At 45.9% G+C, this 19,542-nt stretch overlaps 2 long non-coding RNA genes across 5 annotated transcripts in view; one reads left to right on the plus strand and one right to left on the minus strand.

Moving 5' to 3' along the window:
* LOC144316397 (uncharacterized) overlaps window positions 1–10,757 on the plus strand; it is a 44,092-nt gene extending 33,335 nt beyond the window's left edge. The window contains exons 2-5 of one of the 4 annotated variants that reach the window (XR_013382327.1): window positions 2,390–2,517; window positions 4,410–5,622; window positions 7,749–7,945; window positions 9,408–10,757. This is a non-coding gene — a long non-coding RNA (uncharacterized LOC144316397). Of the gene's footprint in view, window positions 1–2,389; window positions 2,518–4,409; window positions 7,946–9,407 lie in introns of all 4 variants that reach the window. The other 3 variants (XR_013382328.1, XR_013382326.1, XR_013382325.1) reach the window with 3 other exon arrangements.
* Window positions 10,758–15,630: 4,873 nt separating this feature from the next.
* Window positions 15,631–18,929, minus strand: LOC144315262 (uncharacterized). The gene is made up of 3 exons (XR_013381005.1): window positions 18,664–18,929; window positions 16,250–16,396; window positions 15,631–15,926 (listed from the first exon to the last, which is right to left on the minus strand). It is a non-coding gene; the product is annotated as an uncharacterized LOC144315262 (long non-coding RNA).
* Window positions 18,930–19,542: the final 613 nt, after the last annotated feature.

The following is a 19,542-nucleotide window of genomic DNA, read 5'->3' on the forward strand; positions in this document are numbered from 1 at the left end:
ACCATTTTTCAAGCTCAGGTGATCAGAGATAATTTTTGGTACATAAAAAACAAGTTGAGGTGTGCTGGTTTCATTCATACAGACGTAGCTTTAGAGTTATCAGCATTAAGTATAATACTTTTATCTACCATGGTTTACTGCAAGTAAAATAAGCTCATGTTATCTCTCTTATAAAGTCTGGCTGCAAAAAAAATAACCTAAGATGATGGCTAACTGCTTTAATGTCTTATGAAATTTTCATGAGTAATTTAAGTATGATTGTTAAAGAACAAGTAAATAGACATAAGTGGGATAAGAATTTTCAGGTGAACTTTTCAGTAATAGCTGTTTTATGGTATGTCTACTTAAAAAGTTTACCAAATCTCCTTGGTAACCTCACCCTTCGAATTTGTCTCAGTTAAAATGAAATGGTGGGAAGTCGTCAAATGTCTAGGCTAGCTCCAAATAGGATAAAATACTAGAACAATAGTTACTAAACATAGGTTTTCTTTTGCAGAGATGCTAAAGGTAGTTGGGGTCCATTAGGAAACATGTCTATGTCATACTGAAAATTCTGCTATGAAAAAAATGTTTCTAGATATTCTAAAAGTATTTATAAACTTGCCAACCCACAGAATGCTAATAGAGAAAACAGTTTATAATAGTTTTCTTCTTTACTTTCACCAAAAATGAAGGTTTTTAAGAGTTAAAAACTCTAACATATGTAATAAATGCCGCTAGAAATAATAAGGGAAACACCTCTGAGTGTGAGGAAAGCAAGATGAGTGTTTTTAAATTAAATATGAGAAATGAAAATTCATTTTTTGTTAAGGGAAAATAATGTTGTCCTGAAGACAGGCTAATTATCTTAAAATGGGAAGGAAAAATTAAAGGACAAAATTGGAATGTAAAAAAGAAATTTGTAATAGATTTTTAGAAAAGAAATCTTGGGAAAGGAGTTTTAGTCAAGTTAGTGAAGATTAAAGTAAGTTTAATTATGTTAAATGAATTTTAATATCCATAGTAAGCTGGTATAAAATCAGAATTTAAGTAACTTTCTGTTAAAAGGAAAAAGAAAGTTTGCTTGAACTATTGGTATGCTCCTGACAAAAGATTGTAAAAAGTTTTCCTTTACCTCTTAAAGTAATTTGCCTGGCAAGCAAAGATTTTTGTCTCTTGTCAAATAATTTCCTGTTTTTTTTTTTATCAGGTCTTTGATTACTTAGGAAAGCTGAGTATTCTCTGGTAAAAAAAAAAAAAAAAAAAAAAAAAGAAAAGAAAAAAGAAAAAAGAAAAACAACCAAGAACCAAGGTTTTTAGTTTTTTAAGATTTTATTTATTTACTTATTTAACGAGAGAGAAAGAAAGAGAGAGAGAGAGAGATTGAGGGTCAGGGGAAGGGGCAAAGGAAGAGAATCTTCAAGCAGATTCCCTGCTGAGCTCAGATGGGATTGGGGCTTCATCTAATGACCCTGAGATCATGACCTGAGCCTGAAATCAAGAGTCAGATGCTTAACCGACTGAGCCACCCAGGTACCCAAGAACTAAGATTTCTTAAAACAACTATTTAGCTTTCCAGGTTTGCCTGTGAAGTCTTTAATTGACAATAAAGTTAATGGATAGCTAAGTATTCTTTCACAGTGACATGTAATCCTGTTTCACCAAATTTTTAAAAACCTCTTTGCGATTTTTGACAAACTTCTCAAAAACCAAATTCTAGGGGGGATCCCTTGGTGGCTCAGCGGTTTGCCTTCTACTCAGGGCGTGATCTTGGAGTCCCGGGATCGAGTCCCACGTCGAGCTCCCTGCATGGAGCCTGCTTCTGTCTCTGCCTCTCTCTCTCTCTCTCTGTCTGTCTCTCTCATGAATAAATAAATAAAATCTTAAAAAAAAAGATTCTAAATAGTCTTTTTGAGCTCAAACTAACTGAGGATTTTTTAGAGAGTCCCGGGAACATCTCAGAATATTTGTTCTCTCTCCTTATTAAAAGGGAGATTAAACTAATTAGGCTTATTTCTTATGTTAAATTACCATGGGAAACATTGTCAAGCAAAAAAGTAATACCAGGGCATCTGGCTGTGGCTCAGTTGGGAGAACCTATAACTCTTGATCTCCAGGTCATGAGTTCAAGCCCCACATTAGATGTAGAGATTACTTAAAAAGAAAAAGAAATAAAGGTAATACTAAGCCTTTTTCGTGTTGTTTTGTTTAGTATGTGTTACCAGTGTTCTACAAATTGCATGAAATTTCTAGAAATCTAATATGTCCTGGTATAACATCAGTCATAATCCCAGTTATCTTAAAATGTTATGTGTCCCAAAAATAAATAGATTTCCTTGTCAAGTGCATTATAGTAGACTTTCATCAGATCTTTAATCATGGCTATTTTTAAGTCTTTTGTCATTTACAGATGGTTATGGTTTCTCTGATGCTTTTGCAAAATTGTTCCTGCAAAAGTACTTCATCTTCGAGAAGACTTATGGAAAGTACTCTAGAATACAGATTTCTGATAACTTTGCGATAAGAAAACCGAACTGGGTAAGACTTTTCAAAGCTAATTGAATAACTAGATTCAAGGAGAGCAAATACCAATTGCATTATATTGAATGAACTGGGGAGTATGCTTATAATTTTTTGTTATTTAAAACATGGCCAATTAAATTTTTTTTTTCCAGAGTTAAGAAAACTTTATTCACTTTTCCTTTAAGCTACCTATGACTTAGAACAATTTGGTAATAGATAGCTTTGTGAACAAAGATTGAACTTTTATCCTTCTCTCCCTACTTGATGCCTCTAGGATTCATAAACTCTTAGTGGGTATTCTGATTTTCCTGGTGATAATTATTTGCCTAAATTCAATAAGAATCTGTCCTTCTTGTAACAACACACACTTGAAAACATTGGTTGCATTACCAAGACTTTGACTGAATGTCGTAGTTACGAGACATGTACAAAGACTCAGATGTGACCAGACAGCTCTAAGGAGCTAAGGTTGACTGGAACCAGTAATTCCCTTGGGGAAAAATGTCCTGGTACCTTACTTACAGGAATTCCAGAAACTTTACCAGGTGAGTGAGAAAGGCAAGTACTTCCTGGCAAGTATAGAAAATTCAGTATAGGGATCCCTGGGTGGCGCAGCGGTTTGGCGCCTGCCTTTGGCCCAGGGCCCGATCCTGGAGACCCGGGATCGAATCCCACGTCGGGCTCCCGGTGCATGGAGCCTGCTTCTCCCTCTGCCTATGTCTCTGCCTCTCTCCCTCTCTCTCTCTCTCTGTGACTATCATAAATAAATAAAAATTAAAAAAAAAATTCAGTATATTTCAGGGACCTTGAAAAGAGAGGAAGTAACCCAAATCTATAGGTATTACAGAAAAGTCAGATAGTGCGTCCTTAGCTTGGCTTCCTAGCTTTGAGAACCTTTTAAAATTTCAATCTGAGGGGTGCCTGGTGGCTCATCAGTTAAGTGTCTGCCTTTGGCTCAGTTCATGATCCCAGAACCCTGGTATCCAGCCCCTCATGGAAGTCCACATGGAGCTCCACAGCCTGCTTCATCCTCTCCCTCTGCCTGAAGCTCCCTCTGCTTATACTCTCTCTCTGTCAAATAACTAAATGAAATCTTTAAAAATATAATAAAATAAGATTCTTGAAAGTGCAATCTGAGATTCCTTATAAAAAGTTCCAGCACTCAGGGCAACCCAGGTGGCTCAGCAGTTTAGCACTGCCTTGGGCCCAGGGCGGGATCCTGGAGACCAGGGATCCAGTCTCACCTCGGGCTCCCTGCAGGAAGCCTGCTTCTTCCTCTGCCTGTGTCTCTGACTCTCTTTTTCTTTCATGAATAAATAAATAAAACCCTTAAAAAAAAAAAAGAAGTTCCAGCACTCAGCAGTTGAGCGCCTGCCTTCAGCCCAGGGTGTGATCCTGGAGACCCAGGATTGAGTCCCACGTTGGGCTCCCTGCATGGAGCCTGCTTCTCCCTCTGCCTGGGTCTCTGCCTCTCTCTGTGTGTCTCTCTCTGTCACTCATGAATAAATAAAGTCTTAAAAACTTAAAAAAAAAAAAAAAGTTCCAGCAAAGCAGATGAAAAAATTCTATGTGGTCAATCACTATTCTTGTTATATTAACAATCAAGCCAATTTTTAGATTTATTAAATTTATTAAAACTAGACTTATTTTGCAAACAAATTAATCTTACTTTGGTTATCTCTAATGGCAATGGGGTGATTATAGAGGGCAAAATGGTGTTTCAGTAGATATTATAATATATGGAGATAAAATTCATGATTAAATTCTAGTTCTATCAGTTGTCTTTGAGGTTTTATTTTCTACCTGTAAACTGGACCAGATTCTGGGTTCTTTCAGTTTCCTCCAATATTTGGGCTACAACTCTTTAAACTAACATTTCCAATTTTTCTTCTACCCTGCTGACTTAGGATCGTTGAGAACTAAAATTGCCCTTTTTCCGAGGCCATGCCAACTAACATTGGACGACTTGACATAAACTTCGGAGAAATCACCACAGAAACTCATGTATGAACAGTCTTTGTGCCTGTGGCTGTGTGGGCGACTCTGAGATCACCAGAGGCATTCAGACTACAAACCAGGAAAATCTGTCCAGTTGCCATTGTCTGTTCTCACTCCATCTGAAGATGCTTCCAGTCTGACATCTAGAAATCTTTTCAACTATTCAACCAGTGACCCGCAGAACTCTGTTGGTTTATAATTTGCTCCAGTAATTAGCTGTTGTTTTTTTTGTTTGTTTGTTTCCATAGAAATGCCTTATTAAATATCTGGTTTTTTTTTGCATCATGCAGGCCTAACTTTGGGATCCCAGCTGCATCACCACCTTCTAAAATGAGACACAACTGTTTAACTGAACTGACATATTTTCAAGGCTAAGAGATTAATTCAGTGAAATAATGGAGCAATATTCCAAGATGAATACAATCAAGGCCCACCACACTTAAGAAGAAATTTCTCCTCCTCTTTAATTGAGTAAAAGAATTTAGATAGGGAGCCTGTACCAGGAAGAGAGTTATTACCGAAGAAAACTTTTTTCTTTCTTTTTTTTTTTTTTTAACAGAAAAAAAATCTTATCCACATGCCATGGCAAATATTTGTTTACCCATTTTTGATCTTCCCATTTTTGGATGGATTGTCTTCCTCTCTTTAGAAGTCCTAGACCCCCACCTGCTTCAGGATGGCATATAAACCTCAATTGCCTGACTGTGGAGAGCCTCTCATGTCTTTGTGGGGCTCCTATATGTGCATAATCAAATTTGTTTTTCTCCTATTAATCTGTCTTATGTCAATTTAATTATTAGTTCAGCCAAAAAACCTATAAGGGAAGAAGTAAAAAATATTTTCTCCCCTGTAAGAAGCAGTTCCCCCCTGTTGGTTTGCCACTGAGCTTATATCTTTGGTTCTTACCTACACATCTGTTCCAAGCCCACTCCCTACTGTTTCTGATTTGGGACTTTTACTTTGCCTATAGCTCAGGGAAGGACCAAAGGAAGAGTAGGAAGAGGAGGAGAAACTGAGGAGTGAGGAACTTTGTTAGCCCGTGGGACCATGGGAAGCAAACACCTGCGAAAATTTTCCAGAAGGTGAAGAATGTTAAAGAGAGCACATGGGGTGCTGTGCTCAGTAAGTGCTTTCAACATCTTCTAGCTAAAGAAACTGAGATATTCAGAAGTCAGGGATTTAAATGAGGACACTCCATTAGTTTTCTAGGGCTGCCATAACAAAGTCCTATAGACTGGGTAATTTAAACAACAGAGCTTTTTTAAAAAAATTTTATTTATTTATTTGACAGAGAGAGAGCATGAGAAAGCACAAGCAGTGGGAACAGCAGGAGAGGGAGAATGGGCTCCCCAATGAGCAAGGAGCCTCACTCTAGTTCCATCCCAGGATCCTGGGATCATGACCTGAGCAGAAGGCAGATGCTTAACAGACTGAGCCACCAGGTGCCCCTAAACGACAGAAATATATTATCTCACAGTCCTGGACGCTGGAATTCCAAGATCAAGGTGTTGGCAGGATTGGCTGCTTCAAGGCCTCTCTCCTTGGCTCGCAGATGGCCTGTTTCCCTGTCTCCACGTGATTTTCCCTCTGTGCCAGTCTGTGTCCTAATCTCCTTTCTTATACTCGGTATTGGATTAGAGCTCATCCATATGACTTCATTTTACATTAATTACCTCTTCAAAAGCCCTACTTCCATTCTGAGGCCCTATTCACATTCTGAGGTGCAGAGGGGTAGAACTTCCAGAGATAAACTTTGGGGAAACCCAGTTTAGTCCATAACAATTACCCAGCCAAATAAAGATAGTATAGCCCAGGGGTTAAACAGACTATATTCAGAGACAGAGAGACTGGGGTTAGGGGCACTGGGGTGGCTCAGTCGGTTGGGCTGCTGGCTCTTGATTTCAGCTTGGGTCATGATCTCAGGGTCCTGGGTGGCTCTGCACTCAGTGGGGAGTCTGCTTGAGATTCTCTCTCTCCCTCTGCCCTTCCCCCCCACTTGCTCATGTGTGCGTGTGCGCATGCGTGTTCTCTCTCTTGCTCTCTCTCTAAAATAAATGAATAACTTTTTTTTTTTTAAAGAAAGACTGGGGTTAGAATTCTGACTTTACACTTAAAATCTCTTGGAACCTCGACTTTCTCCTCTGCAATAAAAATAAGTATGGCTTTTGCCCTATTAAATGACATGAGGTGTGCAAATACGTGTAGAATGTGAGGATGTAGTAAGTACGCAACAACTTCCAGCTGTAGTAGGTAGTGGTGTTTTTGTTGCCATCATTGTTGTTATTACTGGTTTCCTTTTACTGTAAAAAGGGGCTAATAAAATGCCCCCCTACTCAGAGCTGCCAGGATAGTATAGGACGCATGGCAAGTAAGAATATGCTTTGCCTGCCACAGAGTAAGCTCTTATATGTTAATTGTGGCCATCGTCTTCATGGAATGAGAAGCTAGTTTCCCTATATTATCCTACTGAGTAGGATCTGATGTTGCAAAACTGTGTCTGTATTTAATAAAATGCAATTTTCTTGTTGGGACAGTCTTACCCAGAGAGACAACCTACTTCAGGCAGGAGCTCATATTTTAGTTATTAAAATCTGAAATGAAGCAACATCAGAGGATGCACAAGTTATAAAATTATTTAGCTTAAGGGGGGGTGGGACCCATATTTCCAAATTGCAGAGCAAAGAAACATTCGGGTTCAATGTGGGTGATTAACCGTTTGATATCTTGTCAGGCTTCCACAAAGTCTTCCTGTATTATATATATATATATATATATATATATATATATATATATATATATATATATATCTTGCTGTGTCTCATGTAATTAAGAAATGGTGCTGGGTTCTTGTCATCCACCATTAAGGCCTAGTCACAGGTAGTTTCATAACATCTGCTTCTTGCAACCTTCTAATTATCCATAAAAATCTGGCAGAAGGACCTGACAGTTTATCTGGAACACAGAATATGAATACAAAACAGGGTGCTTGGCTTCTAGATACAAAGTGATGGCATAAAACAGGTACTCCCTGAGCTCTTATTTTGCATGCAGCGATGTCACCTGTTCAAATCAGAGTTAGGTGCATGTCTTCTCAATAAAGACTCAATTTTGAAAAGCATCTTTTGACAAAATGAATGTGGGTCAGGAATATGTTAATGGTGCTTTGTCAGAATCTGCTGTCAGCTGCTGCTCTGTTATGCCTTGTGCAATCCAGCCAGACACCGTGACTTCCCTGCCTGTACCTGCAGGCTCTGAGCTGTCCGCGCCCTGATACGAAGAGCTGGGGAGCTCTTGACTGGACCAGACACCTGCCTCCAGCAAGGTCGGCTCCTCGCCTCTCGTCACTGGCTTTCCTTGTAGAGGCCGCCTTTCTTGCCCACCGACCTGCCTGGCTTTCCGACTCATCAGCTCACCTTGACTGCAGGAAGTGCATCTCCCCCGGTCGGTACACTGTGTGCATGTGATGTGCCAAACTGCTACTTTATTTGGATTATAGGTCCAGTGTGTCTACCTATACCTCCAACATCCATTTGGACCCATGGATTATGGGCTTATTCTGTCCTTTGGTTCTGAATCCACAGACACTCGTCTGCCCATTGGGCTTTAGACCTCTACTTTGTTGAGGCTTCTGGTCCTTTTGTGTCTGATAATCTCAGGTCTATGAACCCTCAGACTTGCTTCAACTCTCCTGGTCTTTCCATCTTTCATCTGCTCTGTGTCCTAGTGTCATGGAGATGCATACAAATACTCATTTTTCTATTTATTACTCACAAGCACTTCTTGTGCCTGTAATGACCTTGAGAGGCAGACACTATGATTTGCTTTGTAACTTTTTGTAAACTGAAGTGTAGAGAAGCTTACTGTTTTATGGAAGGCCTCAGACTGGATTTGAACTCAAATCTGCCCTTCTCTGGTTTGCATTTTTTCCAGCCATGGACTTCATGAGCCAATATGCTGCAGATCAGAACAGCTGTTTATCTGTGGTATTCATTTCTCTAGTAAACACTGAAAAGGTGGCTGAGCTTTATAACTGTACTTCTATAAATGTATGGTTTTTTTTTTTTAAGATTTTATCCATTTACTCATGAGAGATACAGAGGCAGAGAGAGAGAAAGAGAGAGAGAGAGAGAGAGGGAGGCAGAGACATAGGCAGAGGGAGAAGCAGGCTCCATGCGGGGAGCCTGATGTGAGACTCCATCCCAGGACCCCAGGACCCCAGGATCACTCCCTGGGCTGAAGGCAGACACTCAACTGCTGAGCCCCCCATGTGTCCCTATAAATGTATGTTCATATCGAATGTGAAATATCAAATGTTCATATCAAATTGTGAAATTTTCTCAGCTCCATGGTTCCCATTTTACAAAAAAAAAAAAAAAAAAAAAAAAATGAATTGAGACATTGAATTTTAGGGCATTGACATGTCACATGGATGGTAAGTCAGCAAGAAAGCAGGAGTTTCCTAACAGAGCAATAGGATAATTTGTTGAAAATACCACTAGATTAAGAGGCAGGAGACAGGTCAGTTTGAGGGCTGGCTGAGAATCTTGCTATTTGGTAAATGACTTGACTCTTCTCTTTCTTCATTTTGAAAATTGCTCACTAGGTTCACCTACGAGTTTTCCGGCCGCTGAAGTATGCTCATGGTTACTGGTTCCAGATCAGCGGTCACTGGCCACGATACTTGAGGCTGTCTCATCTTATTCCTACATCACAGAGATTTCATTTCTAAATAATCTACCTCATGTATTAGGCATTGGGGGGTACTATTACTATTTTAAACTGCTGTGTGTTTATAAGCAGGAATCACCTGGGCCACTTTCACTTCCAGAAAAGACTCTGACTTCTTCCTCCCATTTCAGAGCCTGGGCTGCCATAACAAGCCCTCTGGGCCTCTCTTGTCTCCCCAGAGTGGCCAGCTAAGACACGATGACTTGAAAACCAGAGGAAGAAGAGCAAAGTCAAGCTGAGACGCGGATCCTGGTCTTCTGATGAAACGAGGGGAGGGGGGGTGGGTGGGGGCAACTGGGCTTTGAATCTTGGATGCTCTTCTTCACTACTCCGAGTGTGGGCCTGGCACCACAGTGGCATCACCTGGGATCTTGTTAAAAATTCAGAATCTCAGGCTCCATCCCACATCTGCTGAATCATTTGTACGGGATTCCCAGGTGACTTGTATGCACATTAAAGCAGCGCTACTGGGTTTATTAATTTGTAGAAACGCTTAAAAATTAACCTCCTTGGAGGGGCCCAGGGAAGTTGCTGCCATTACTGGCAGGGGCTTAACTGAGAAGAAGTCTGGACCTCATTACAGTAGATAAAGTAACTTAGCTAAAAGCTAAGCTTTCAGGAGGGCAAAGGGGAGTGATGTGGGCTTTTGAGGTGAGGCCATTAACAGTTGGATTATAGCACAATGGGCCATAATGGGGTAGTCATGAAACGTAATTGATACGGTGATGTTATACAAAAGGACACTAGCTTTGTTCCAGCCTCTTTCTTCAGAGGAGGCGGATGGTAGGAGTGGGGCGATCCGACAAAGGAATTCATCCTATAAACATTGTAGTTTCTCCTCTGGCCTGCTCTGTGTCCAGCTTCAGGTGAGCCCTTCCTTGGTGTGGGCGCCCACCAGGTGAGCAGTCTCCAGCCACGACCCTGGGGGGCCTGAGTGGCCCACCCTGCCCCATGCCCACCTGTGAAACCCCTGCAGGTGAGCTCCAGCCTGGGGATGGCATGCCTGGTATCAGGCAGGCTCAGATTCTGGAAATCTCTTCAATGGGACCCACAGAGCTTGGCCCCCGTATGACACTGCTCCTTAAAGCACAGGGTGCTGAGCTCAGAGCCACGGCAGCCCCTTCACCGAGCAACTGTTTGCTCTTTCTTGATTTATTTCTCTTGATTGCTCCACTTTCTTGGGAGCTCAGAACTTGTTTTCTTTGTTAGCGCTCTACCAGTTTCTTTTCCACGAGTACTTTCCACCTGCCTCCGGGAAGATGTCATCAAAAATGGAAATGCCATTTATCCTGGAAAAACGGTTATGTATTTCTGATTTATGCCACACCTATTTAAAAAAAAAAGTCCCACAGTATGATACATGGACTGAATGTGAAGCTGAAAAATGAAAATCACCTAAAATCAAGGTGATAGGAGGACATCATTATTCTAGAAGCTAAATTGGAGCATAGTTGGGACTGTGTTACACAGGGATTTTTATTTATTTTTAGCATTTCACTTATTTATGTGAGAGACAGCAGAACAGGAGAGAGAGCATGAGTGGGGGGGGGGGGTGGCGGTGGTGGAGGGGAGGGAGAGAGAGAAGCAGGCTCCCTGCACAGCGGGGACCCTGAAGGGAGGCTGGGATCCCAGGACCCTGGGATTATGACCTGAGCCAAATGCAGAGACTTAACTTCCCGAGCCACCCCAGGTCCCCTACACAGTAGCTTTAATATGAAGCTACTGGCAGCCAAAGTTGTGCATGGAGCTACTTATTCCTGGTCGGCGGGCATTACACCAGTTTCTCAAAGAAACTTTTTCTGGATACTGAGCTTGCAATAGTAAATACTATTTTTGAGTAGCCTAGATTCTACTAGGCACCTGCTAAGCCCTTTGCATGCATTATTTGATGTAATGCCCACACCAACATTAAGAGAGAAGATAAGAGCGACAGTCCCATGTGTGAACTCCACAGCCAGGGAGACCAAGTTTGGAGCTCGTCTCTACTGCTCACAAACCAAGCGACCTTAGGCAAGTCCCTTAGATTCTCTCTGTCTCAGGTTTATTATCTATAAAAGTGAAATATCAGCCATACCTTACACCTTGATCACGCATTTTGTGATTTAATATACACAAAGCACGCCATGTCTGGCCCTTGTGAGTCCTTGCCACAATTATCATTATTTCCACCTGACAGATAAGGAAATGGGGTCTCAGAGAGGTTAAGTGGCTGACCCAAAGCCCCCTAGCCAGATCAGATCAAATCAAATCGACACCAGATCTAATCTGACTTCCCCTTAAACACTTCACACGCTGACTCAGAAACTTGCCGCCTGCTGCTGGCAAGGCCCTGGGGTGCAAACAAAGAACCACCATGAGCCCTGAGCAGTCAGTGTTTGGTTGCCTTTGGTGAGAGTTTCTGATCTATATGTTATCTTTGGTGGGTGGAGGGCCCTTCTCCCAACTGTTCAGCTTGGGCTGGACAGTACCTACTTTCTTTCTTTCTTTTTTTAAATAATTATTTTATTTTATTTTTTTTGAGAGAGAGAGAGAGAGAGAGCAGGGGGAGGGGCAGAGGGAGAGAATGTCAGGCAGGCTCCGCACTGAGCATGGAACCTAGGCAGGGCTTGATCCCAGGACCCTGAGCCCAAGGCAGATGCTTAACCCACCGAGCTACCCAGTGGCCCCATTATCTACTTTCAATGTGAGTCTTAAGTAAAGTTTAAATAACGAGGGACTTGCATCGCAAACCAGAGTGTGTATCTGTGTATCTATGGATTCTATTTGGTGATAGTGATTCCTGGCCACCACTTCTTCCCAAACGCAGTTGAACGTCACAGAAATGTAGGCCAGCATCTCCCCACCCGCTACTATATTTAAAGCCCATGTGGACACCACATCCGGGGGGTGGGGGTGGGGTGGGGAGGTGGGTGAAGGCTGCTTGCTTTGTTATTTCCCACCATCGCAGAGGGGCGAGCCTCCTCCCTCAGACCTGGGCAGTGACGAAGGGCAGCAAATGTGGGTGTGATTCCCCTACAGCCCACCAGGTGTCCTACCCAGCCCTGCTATCTGACAGGCAGCAAGGAAAACCCGCCTTGTTCACCCCTCCAAGGAGGAAAAAAAAAGGAATTGAAGGTGGTTGAGGGAGTATAGAGAGGAGGGAGGGAGGGAGACTGTGACAAGACTTCCAGATGCTTCTTCTTGCTTTTGGTGATTTAATATACACAAAGGGAACTTTTTTTGCATTGTTTTTCTTTGATGCGGAGGTGTCTCTCTGCAGAAAGCCTGGTCAGTTTGTTACAATGTAGGAAGCTTTTATTTCCATCGCGAAACTGGTGTCCGGCCTCCCTGAGCTTGGGGCTGGGGCTGCTGTCTACATCCCCTTCCTTTTGCCTGAAATCCCCTGACCGGCTCCCCTCCCTCCTGGGATCCTCCTCCTACTTCCAGGGTTTGATTAGAAAAGAGATAAGGAAGGTACTGACCCTGGTGGCTCATCTGAGTCTTCATTGCTCTGACCTGTAATCCTGGTGGGAGGAGGAAGGGAATTCGGATCCACTCAGTTTTAAGAACTGGAGGCATTTAAAATTCCAGAATAAATCTCTTACCCCTCCTTGCAGGTGGTTGGCTCCCGGCCTGTCATCATCAGGCTTCCCTCCTTTCTTGCTTTCTTTGGGAGGACCCCACACAACTGGGGAATCTGGGGTCAGGTCCTGGATGAGAGAGAGCTCCAAAGCCATGTGGTGGCTATCTCCAACATTGCGGTCCGCACCAGGCCTCTCTGCAGGCCATCATCATAGATCGTAGATTGTAGATCACCGCCACAGACCCCACATATTTCCCAGGGGAGCAGAGGCATCCAGATAGATGCGGTGCTCTGACGGGCAAATGGGGGGTGGGCCTGATTATGGGTTATTCTGTGATTGAAACGTCACCCAGAGAGCGGCCGGGGATGTGGACAGGATATCTTCATTTAGCACCGGCTTTAGGAACCTCAACGTGGGATATTTCCCCCATAGAGGACCTCGATAACAGAGCCCGGAATACAATCCTCCGGGAGCGTCTAGCTTTTGTAACCACCGCCTGATGATATGCACGGCTTTTAATATTCGGAGAGCCTTTTGCCAATACATATCTTCTAGCGAACTGGGGAACTGGGGCCCAGATGCGATGTATTATTGATAGGATTGTAATTTACTCCTCTCGGGTTGTATCTATAGTGTATACCATTAGCACAAAATATTAAATTACCAGTGGTTGTATGTATTTGTCTATTCGGGTTTGGCTCAATGATATTTGCCTTTCGCCTCAATAACAGATCATGAATAAAGAAAGCAGGGCGATATTGTTTTTTTTGTTGTTGTGGTGGTGGTGGTGGTTGCAAGGGAATTTTGATGCAATCGTTTTCTCTGTGTTGGGTTTTAGCGAGCCACGCTTTGCAATGAAGATAAGGGGCCATAAAATAGCGGGGGCTGGACCGGGAAGATGGATGGGGCAGTTTGCTCGGGCTGCAGGCGCACACTGGCTTGCCCAGCAAAGCTGCTGTGGGCCAGGCCCAGGGTTTGCTCCCTGCATGACGGGGAACAGACAGTCTGCTGTGCGGGCAGGACGGGGTGGGCAGTGAAGACCCTGGGGTCGCAAATGCAGGGCCCAGGCCTGTGTGTGCTGCGAAGGTCGCATCGCGGTGGGATTTGGGGCTGGGGTGGGTATCTAGCAAGGCATCCGGTAGTGTCCTCTGCAATCCAGGCATCACGCCCTGGTTGGTGTTTGACAGGAGGCCCTTGGGCCACTGGTTTTGGTTCTAGGCCCCACGTGGCCGGAGGAAGGTTGCTCACACACAGTCACACGGTCACACACACACACCCTCTTCCTAGAAAAGGAATCCAGGTCAGAGGGCTCAAACCAAGCTGTAAATGGACATGCCACTCCCTCCTGCTTTTGTGCCCCTTTCTTTCCTTCAGAACCTCCAACAGGTGGTTCAGCAGTGGAGTGTCGGCCCAGGGTGTGATCTCGGGGTCCCAGGATCGAGTCCCCACATCGGGCTCCCTGCATGGAGCCTGCTTCTCCCTCGGCCGGTGTCTCTGCCTCTCTCTGTGTGTCTCTCATGAATAAATAAATAGAATCTTTAAAAAAAGAAAAAAGAACCTCCAATAGGAGGTGTTTGCTGGCTCATTAGCCCGAGTGACCCATTCCCCAATCTTTACCCCATTTGTGGCAATTGTTAATTTTTTAAAAAAATTTTTAATTTTTATGGATAAACCTGTTACTAAAAACATGCCCATGGCTTGGCCTCCTCCCCCTGCTGTTATCCATGGGCCTCAGGTTGCACAAGCAAGGGTGGCAGGAGCAAGGGCCTGTCTGGATCCATATGAACTCAAAGCATGAAGATATGGTGCGGAAATGCTTACTCCTTTGGGCTCCCGCCCAGGGCCTGTATCCCTCAGGGGCGGAGTCCCAGGGAGGGTGAAGAGGCCCTGGGAGGTCAGTGGCTGGGGGAGGGGCTCTGAGACCCCAGTGACAGGTAACTAAGGGCAAAGCTGGAATCTTCTTTACACTGGCTCCTAAGAAAAGCACCACTCAGGGAGGGGTAGCTATTGAGTTTTGCTGCCCCGGGCGCATTCTGGAGGTGAAAACCGGTTTTTCTGAAGACTTGTCAGAGCAAGGCTTTGTTCAGTTTGTCTCTTTAGCCCGACTGGCTCCCTGAAGGAGACCTCGTTTACCTGAGGAACTGACAATTAACACAAAGGCCTGGGCATCTCCCCTATAACTTGGGGGGCTTCCTTTGGACTTAGGGTCACTCCCTCCTCCCCACAACCTTCTCCCTCCCTAAAGGAGAGATATGGGATTAAAAAGAAAATCCACAGGCTTGTGAAGCCAATGAAATCAGTGCTAAATCTATCAAAGCAAATCATAGACCCTGACAGCTGAGAAGTATTATTTGTTTTTTTCCTCCCAGATTTCTACTGAGCCTGGTGTTTTAAGCATATGTCTTAGGGAGAAAAGACCCATATAAAGGCAATTACAATTGGTAAATGATTAATGTTGGATCTGACATTTTTATGTGTCAAGTATGTTTAAGTGCATTAACCTTTGCAGAATTTACACCCGTACGATATGAGATATAGCTGGTATAGCATCTGAAAGATCTGCAATCTGCCTTCACTTAAATCTTATTTACATTTATTTTATTACAATATAAATGGGCTTAAAGAAATCTTAATCGGGTTTTTTACCCAGTGCTGCAAGTCCTGCGGGCGCCTCCAGAGCCTGAGGGCAACAGGGGTCCCCTATGGCTTGCGACTAGGGCTCCAGCCACCTGCCTGGAGAACCCCAGGAGAGGGGGGCCTGTGTCCATTTTAGCCCAAAGGGGAGGTGACTTAGAAGGCCAGGGAGTCCTCATCCCACAGCATGAATCACAGAGGCAGGTTTTCCAGCACACAGACAACTTTTAATTTGTAGAAGTTACAGAAAAAAACCACACATTTCCATCGCATCACTTTGAGACAAGAAGGGATCCGCGGCTCCCATCTGGGGTGTCTTTTGCAATCTGCCCACCGCCCAGCCCCCAGCCCCTCTGCAGGGGGAGATGCGCTCCAGATGTCTCCTTTCCGTACCCACATCCCTCCCTGGCACTTTCCTTTTCTAAGTCAGAGCTACTCTTGCTGCTGCTGCGGCCGCTGCGGTGTCAGGTCCACGCCTCCTGAACTTCACTCCACTGAAATCTGGTTGGGTACGAGACAGACTCCGGTGGAATGAAGGACAAGAGAAACACATGGATTGTCTGGGGCTCTTTCTCAGGGGCGGGCCACATGGCCACCCTGGCCTCTGCATGGCGGGGTACTGCCCAGACAAGGGCCTGCAGGATCTCCGGGACAGTGTGGGGAGATGCGGAGGACGTGCAAATGTGCAGCCCTCCCCGGATCACCAGGGAGGCTGCAGGAGCTGGCCCACCCAGGACCCAGACACCCCCATGCCCATTGCCCAGGCAGGCCAGGCTGAGTGGCAGGGCTGGGGCTGGGGGCTGGGGACTCTTGCTCTTTCTCACCCGCAGGGCAGTCCACGGGAGAACCTTCTCTGCATTTCCCAGGTTGGGATGCTGGTTATCGTCTCCCTCGTCTATGTCCCCTGTGTGTGTCAGACCTGAGCTCCATCTGGTTGGTCCTGGCTGGGGGGCGCAGGTGCTCTGAAATTGCTCGAGAAAAATCCATCTCTAAGGAACTTGCTTACCAAGGGGATGGGACGTATTCTTTCCAGAATGCAGCATCCAAAGAGCATGAACTGTACTCTGTAGGCTCGTCTGCCAGTAGGAAACCCAGTGGAGGTGGGTGCGGAGCTGTGGAGGGACCAGGATGCCTGGGTGGCGGTGGGGGATGGGGTGGGGTGGGGTGGGGAGCCAGGCCCATTCCTGAGGGCAGGGGTGGGCAAAGCAGGGGGAGACTCCTTGGTCTCGCCCCTTTGGACTTATCTAGGACGTCTACTTTCCGGTGACTCCACATCCTGGGCCAAATCATGGGAACAATCCCATATTCTCTGGGCATGGCGTTGGGGCATGTGGGGCGGGAGGCGGTGGCCTGGCTCGCGGAAGCTGACCCAGACAGGGAGGATGGAAGCTTCAGAGGCTTTCTGTCCTCTTAAAAGCAATGCCCATGCTCCAGTTGCTGCTTAGTTGCTGCTCTGGCCTCTTCCTTGCTGTGTTCGGGCACGCCTGTGGCTCAGTGTAAGCCCCATAAAAGGCTGTTCTCAGCACCAACGTACAGACTGGGTGGGTTTGGGCAGATCCACCCTGTTGTTTGGAATACTTTCTTCCTGGGGCTTGTCCTGACCCGATACAGGGAGGCCCTAGCTTATGATGTAGCTCCTCCCTCAAGATCCAGCCCCCTGGGCATAGGGCCTCTGCAGAGGGCTCTGGAACAAGGGCTAGGCTGTCGCAGCTCTTGCTGAAGCAGAGCCTGGCTGTCCTTGGTCAGGGTGAACACGGGTGGTGCTGGGGGCAGGGAGCTTGGTACCAAGGGGAAGAAGGAGGGCCCATCCTCCCCCACTCAGCGTTCTTCATAAATACTCACGATTCTCAATCACGAGAGAGACACGCACCCTGCCTGTGCATTATTTGGACCTTATAATCCTGAACTGCCTGTGGCCCATTTCACAGCCAGGGAAACCAGACTGGCCCGGCTGGCTCTGAGAAGTGATAGCAGAAGATGGTGGGAGGAAATAGTCTGGGGAATGGAAGGATCCTTTGTTTTCTCCTTGGATTTCAGTCCAACTCGGACAGCAAAGGGCCCCATTGGTCTCCTTTCAGACCCTCATGACGCCATTCTTACCCTCCCAACATGTACGGTCCACCAGATTCTTCAAGGCCTCACTTGGAGGGTGCAGACTCTCACCCTCATGTAGGGTTTTTAGCCTCTACGGTGGATCCCCCAGAGAGGACAGTGTCTGTCAAAGCATTTTAGCTGTGCAAGGCCATACAAACAGGAGGTATCATTGACCCTTGCCCTACAGACCTGCCGCAAAGCAAGGCAGAGACAAGGAAAGATGAGCCTAGAACCTGCATCAGGAGCCTAGACCCAGCCTGGACCCCATCCCCAGAGTTCAAGATTCTCTACCCACCATGCCTTTGTCAACTCGATGGCCCAGTGCTTTCTCCTTGGCCACCTGCAGTTGTAGGGTTGGGTCAGAGAAGCAAATTGTTCCTGTGCTGGTTTTAGAATAAGTTCACCCGATGACTGCTCTCCTGCTCCCCAACTGCCCCGGGACCTGTGCCCCACACGGCTTCCCAATAAGACCAACGTGGACACAAGAACCGAAGAATGGAGTCAGGTCCTGAAATTTCTTGTTATGGTCTACCCTGCGGCCCTGCCCTGAGAGGCCAGGACTGCACCCCTCCCCCGCCCCACCCCATTCCTCTAGTTGGGCACATCGCTGCTGTGAAATCTAGAAAGAACTGTAATCTTGGTACTTAACTGCTCGGCACCCACCTTACCACCCCAATTCCCATTATCGGTGACAATTATTGCCTGAGACCGTTGGAAACTGCCCCGCACCCCCAAACGTAGAACTGGCCTGGGATTTGGGTAAAATGAAGTAGGTCCTCCTATTTTAGCTTTGGAAGAAGTGGATAATCAACCTCCAGTGAGTGTGGCTTCTTTCCACAGCCCATAATCTTCTCTTTAACTGTCCAGAGATCCTCCTGGTACAGGCACTCGGCTTGGGTTTTCCGAAGCACCCCAAATCACAGATTTCAGACTCACCTGGAAGCATGCGTGTCCGTACCTTCTCGGAGCTTGATGCAAAATAATAAATAGGCTTTTTTTTTTTTTTTTTCCCATAAGATCACTCAGAACAAAGAGATGGCTGGAGACTCAGGTGTATGAGAGGAAGAGAAGGAATTCCGAGTCTCGGAATGTTCTTTCACTCCTGGGGTTGGACGGCTGGAGCTAAGAAAGGAGAAACACTTACTGTGTCGGATCCAGTCGAGCAGGCCTGTTCCTGAGGGGGGTGGGGTGGGGGCCGGTCCTGAAGAGTCATCCTCCCTTTAAGAAAAAAAGAACATGGAAGCAGGGAAGAGTGGAACTGGATTAGAGAGAGCAGAAGTAGCTGGAAGAAAGGGTTTGCAGCATGTGGGAGGGCTCCGTGGGGCTTTTGGAAATAGAAGGTTGAGAAATAGGTAAGAGACAATGAAAGAGAGAGAAACGGGTTTTTCCAAGGCAAAGGTGAAGAAGGACTCAGCCCCTTTCAAGGAGGTGGTACTAGTTTCACTCTTTATTTATGCACCTCTCAGCAGGGCTTCGGGTTACCTGCCGGGTCTGACCAATGGAGCGAGGGCTCGGGCGCCTGGCTCCGCCCCTCAGAACCCACACCCCGGGGGGCAGGACGGCCAGGCCCTCCTGCACACTCACCTTGCTTTCCTATTGTTCTGTAAACACCCACCAAGAGTGAGGGGGGTTAGATCTCTGTCGTTGGAGGGCCACTGCGGGTCACCGAGCACTGTCCCTGAAGGCTGGGGTGTCCCGAAGGCCTGGGGAAGGAGGAAGGAGGGAAGGGGAAGGCTCAGGTGGTATCTGGGCTGGGAGAGACCCTGTGGGCACAAGAATCCACTCAGCTGTACGTCGGGGGGCGCCGATCGATGGCATCTTGGGCTCTTGAGCCGCGACCTGGCTTCCTAGCCCCGCACTTCAGGAACGCAGCAGAGAGCCCACAGCCCACGAAGGGACGGGCGCATGGAAAGGGGACCCAGGTGGGAGCAGGGGCCCAACCAAGTGGGTTTTCCTGGAAGGTAGCACAGGGTGAGAAGCAAGTGGCTTTTATCATCCAGGAGGCTTTGTGATCTGCTTCCCT

This window comes from Canis aureus, chromosome 6 (genome assembly GCF_053574225.1).
Source record: "Canis aureus isolate CA01 chromosome 6, VMU_Caureus_v.1.0, whole genome shotgun sequence".
Taxonomy (NCBI): Eukaryota; Metazoa; Chordata; class Mammalia; order Carnivora; family Canidae; genus Canis; species Canis aureus.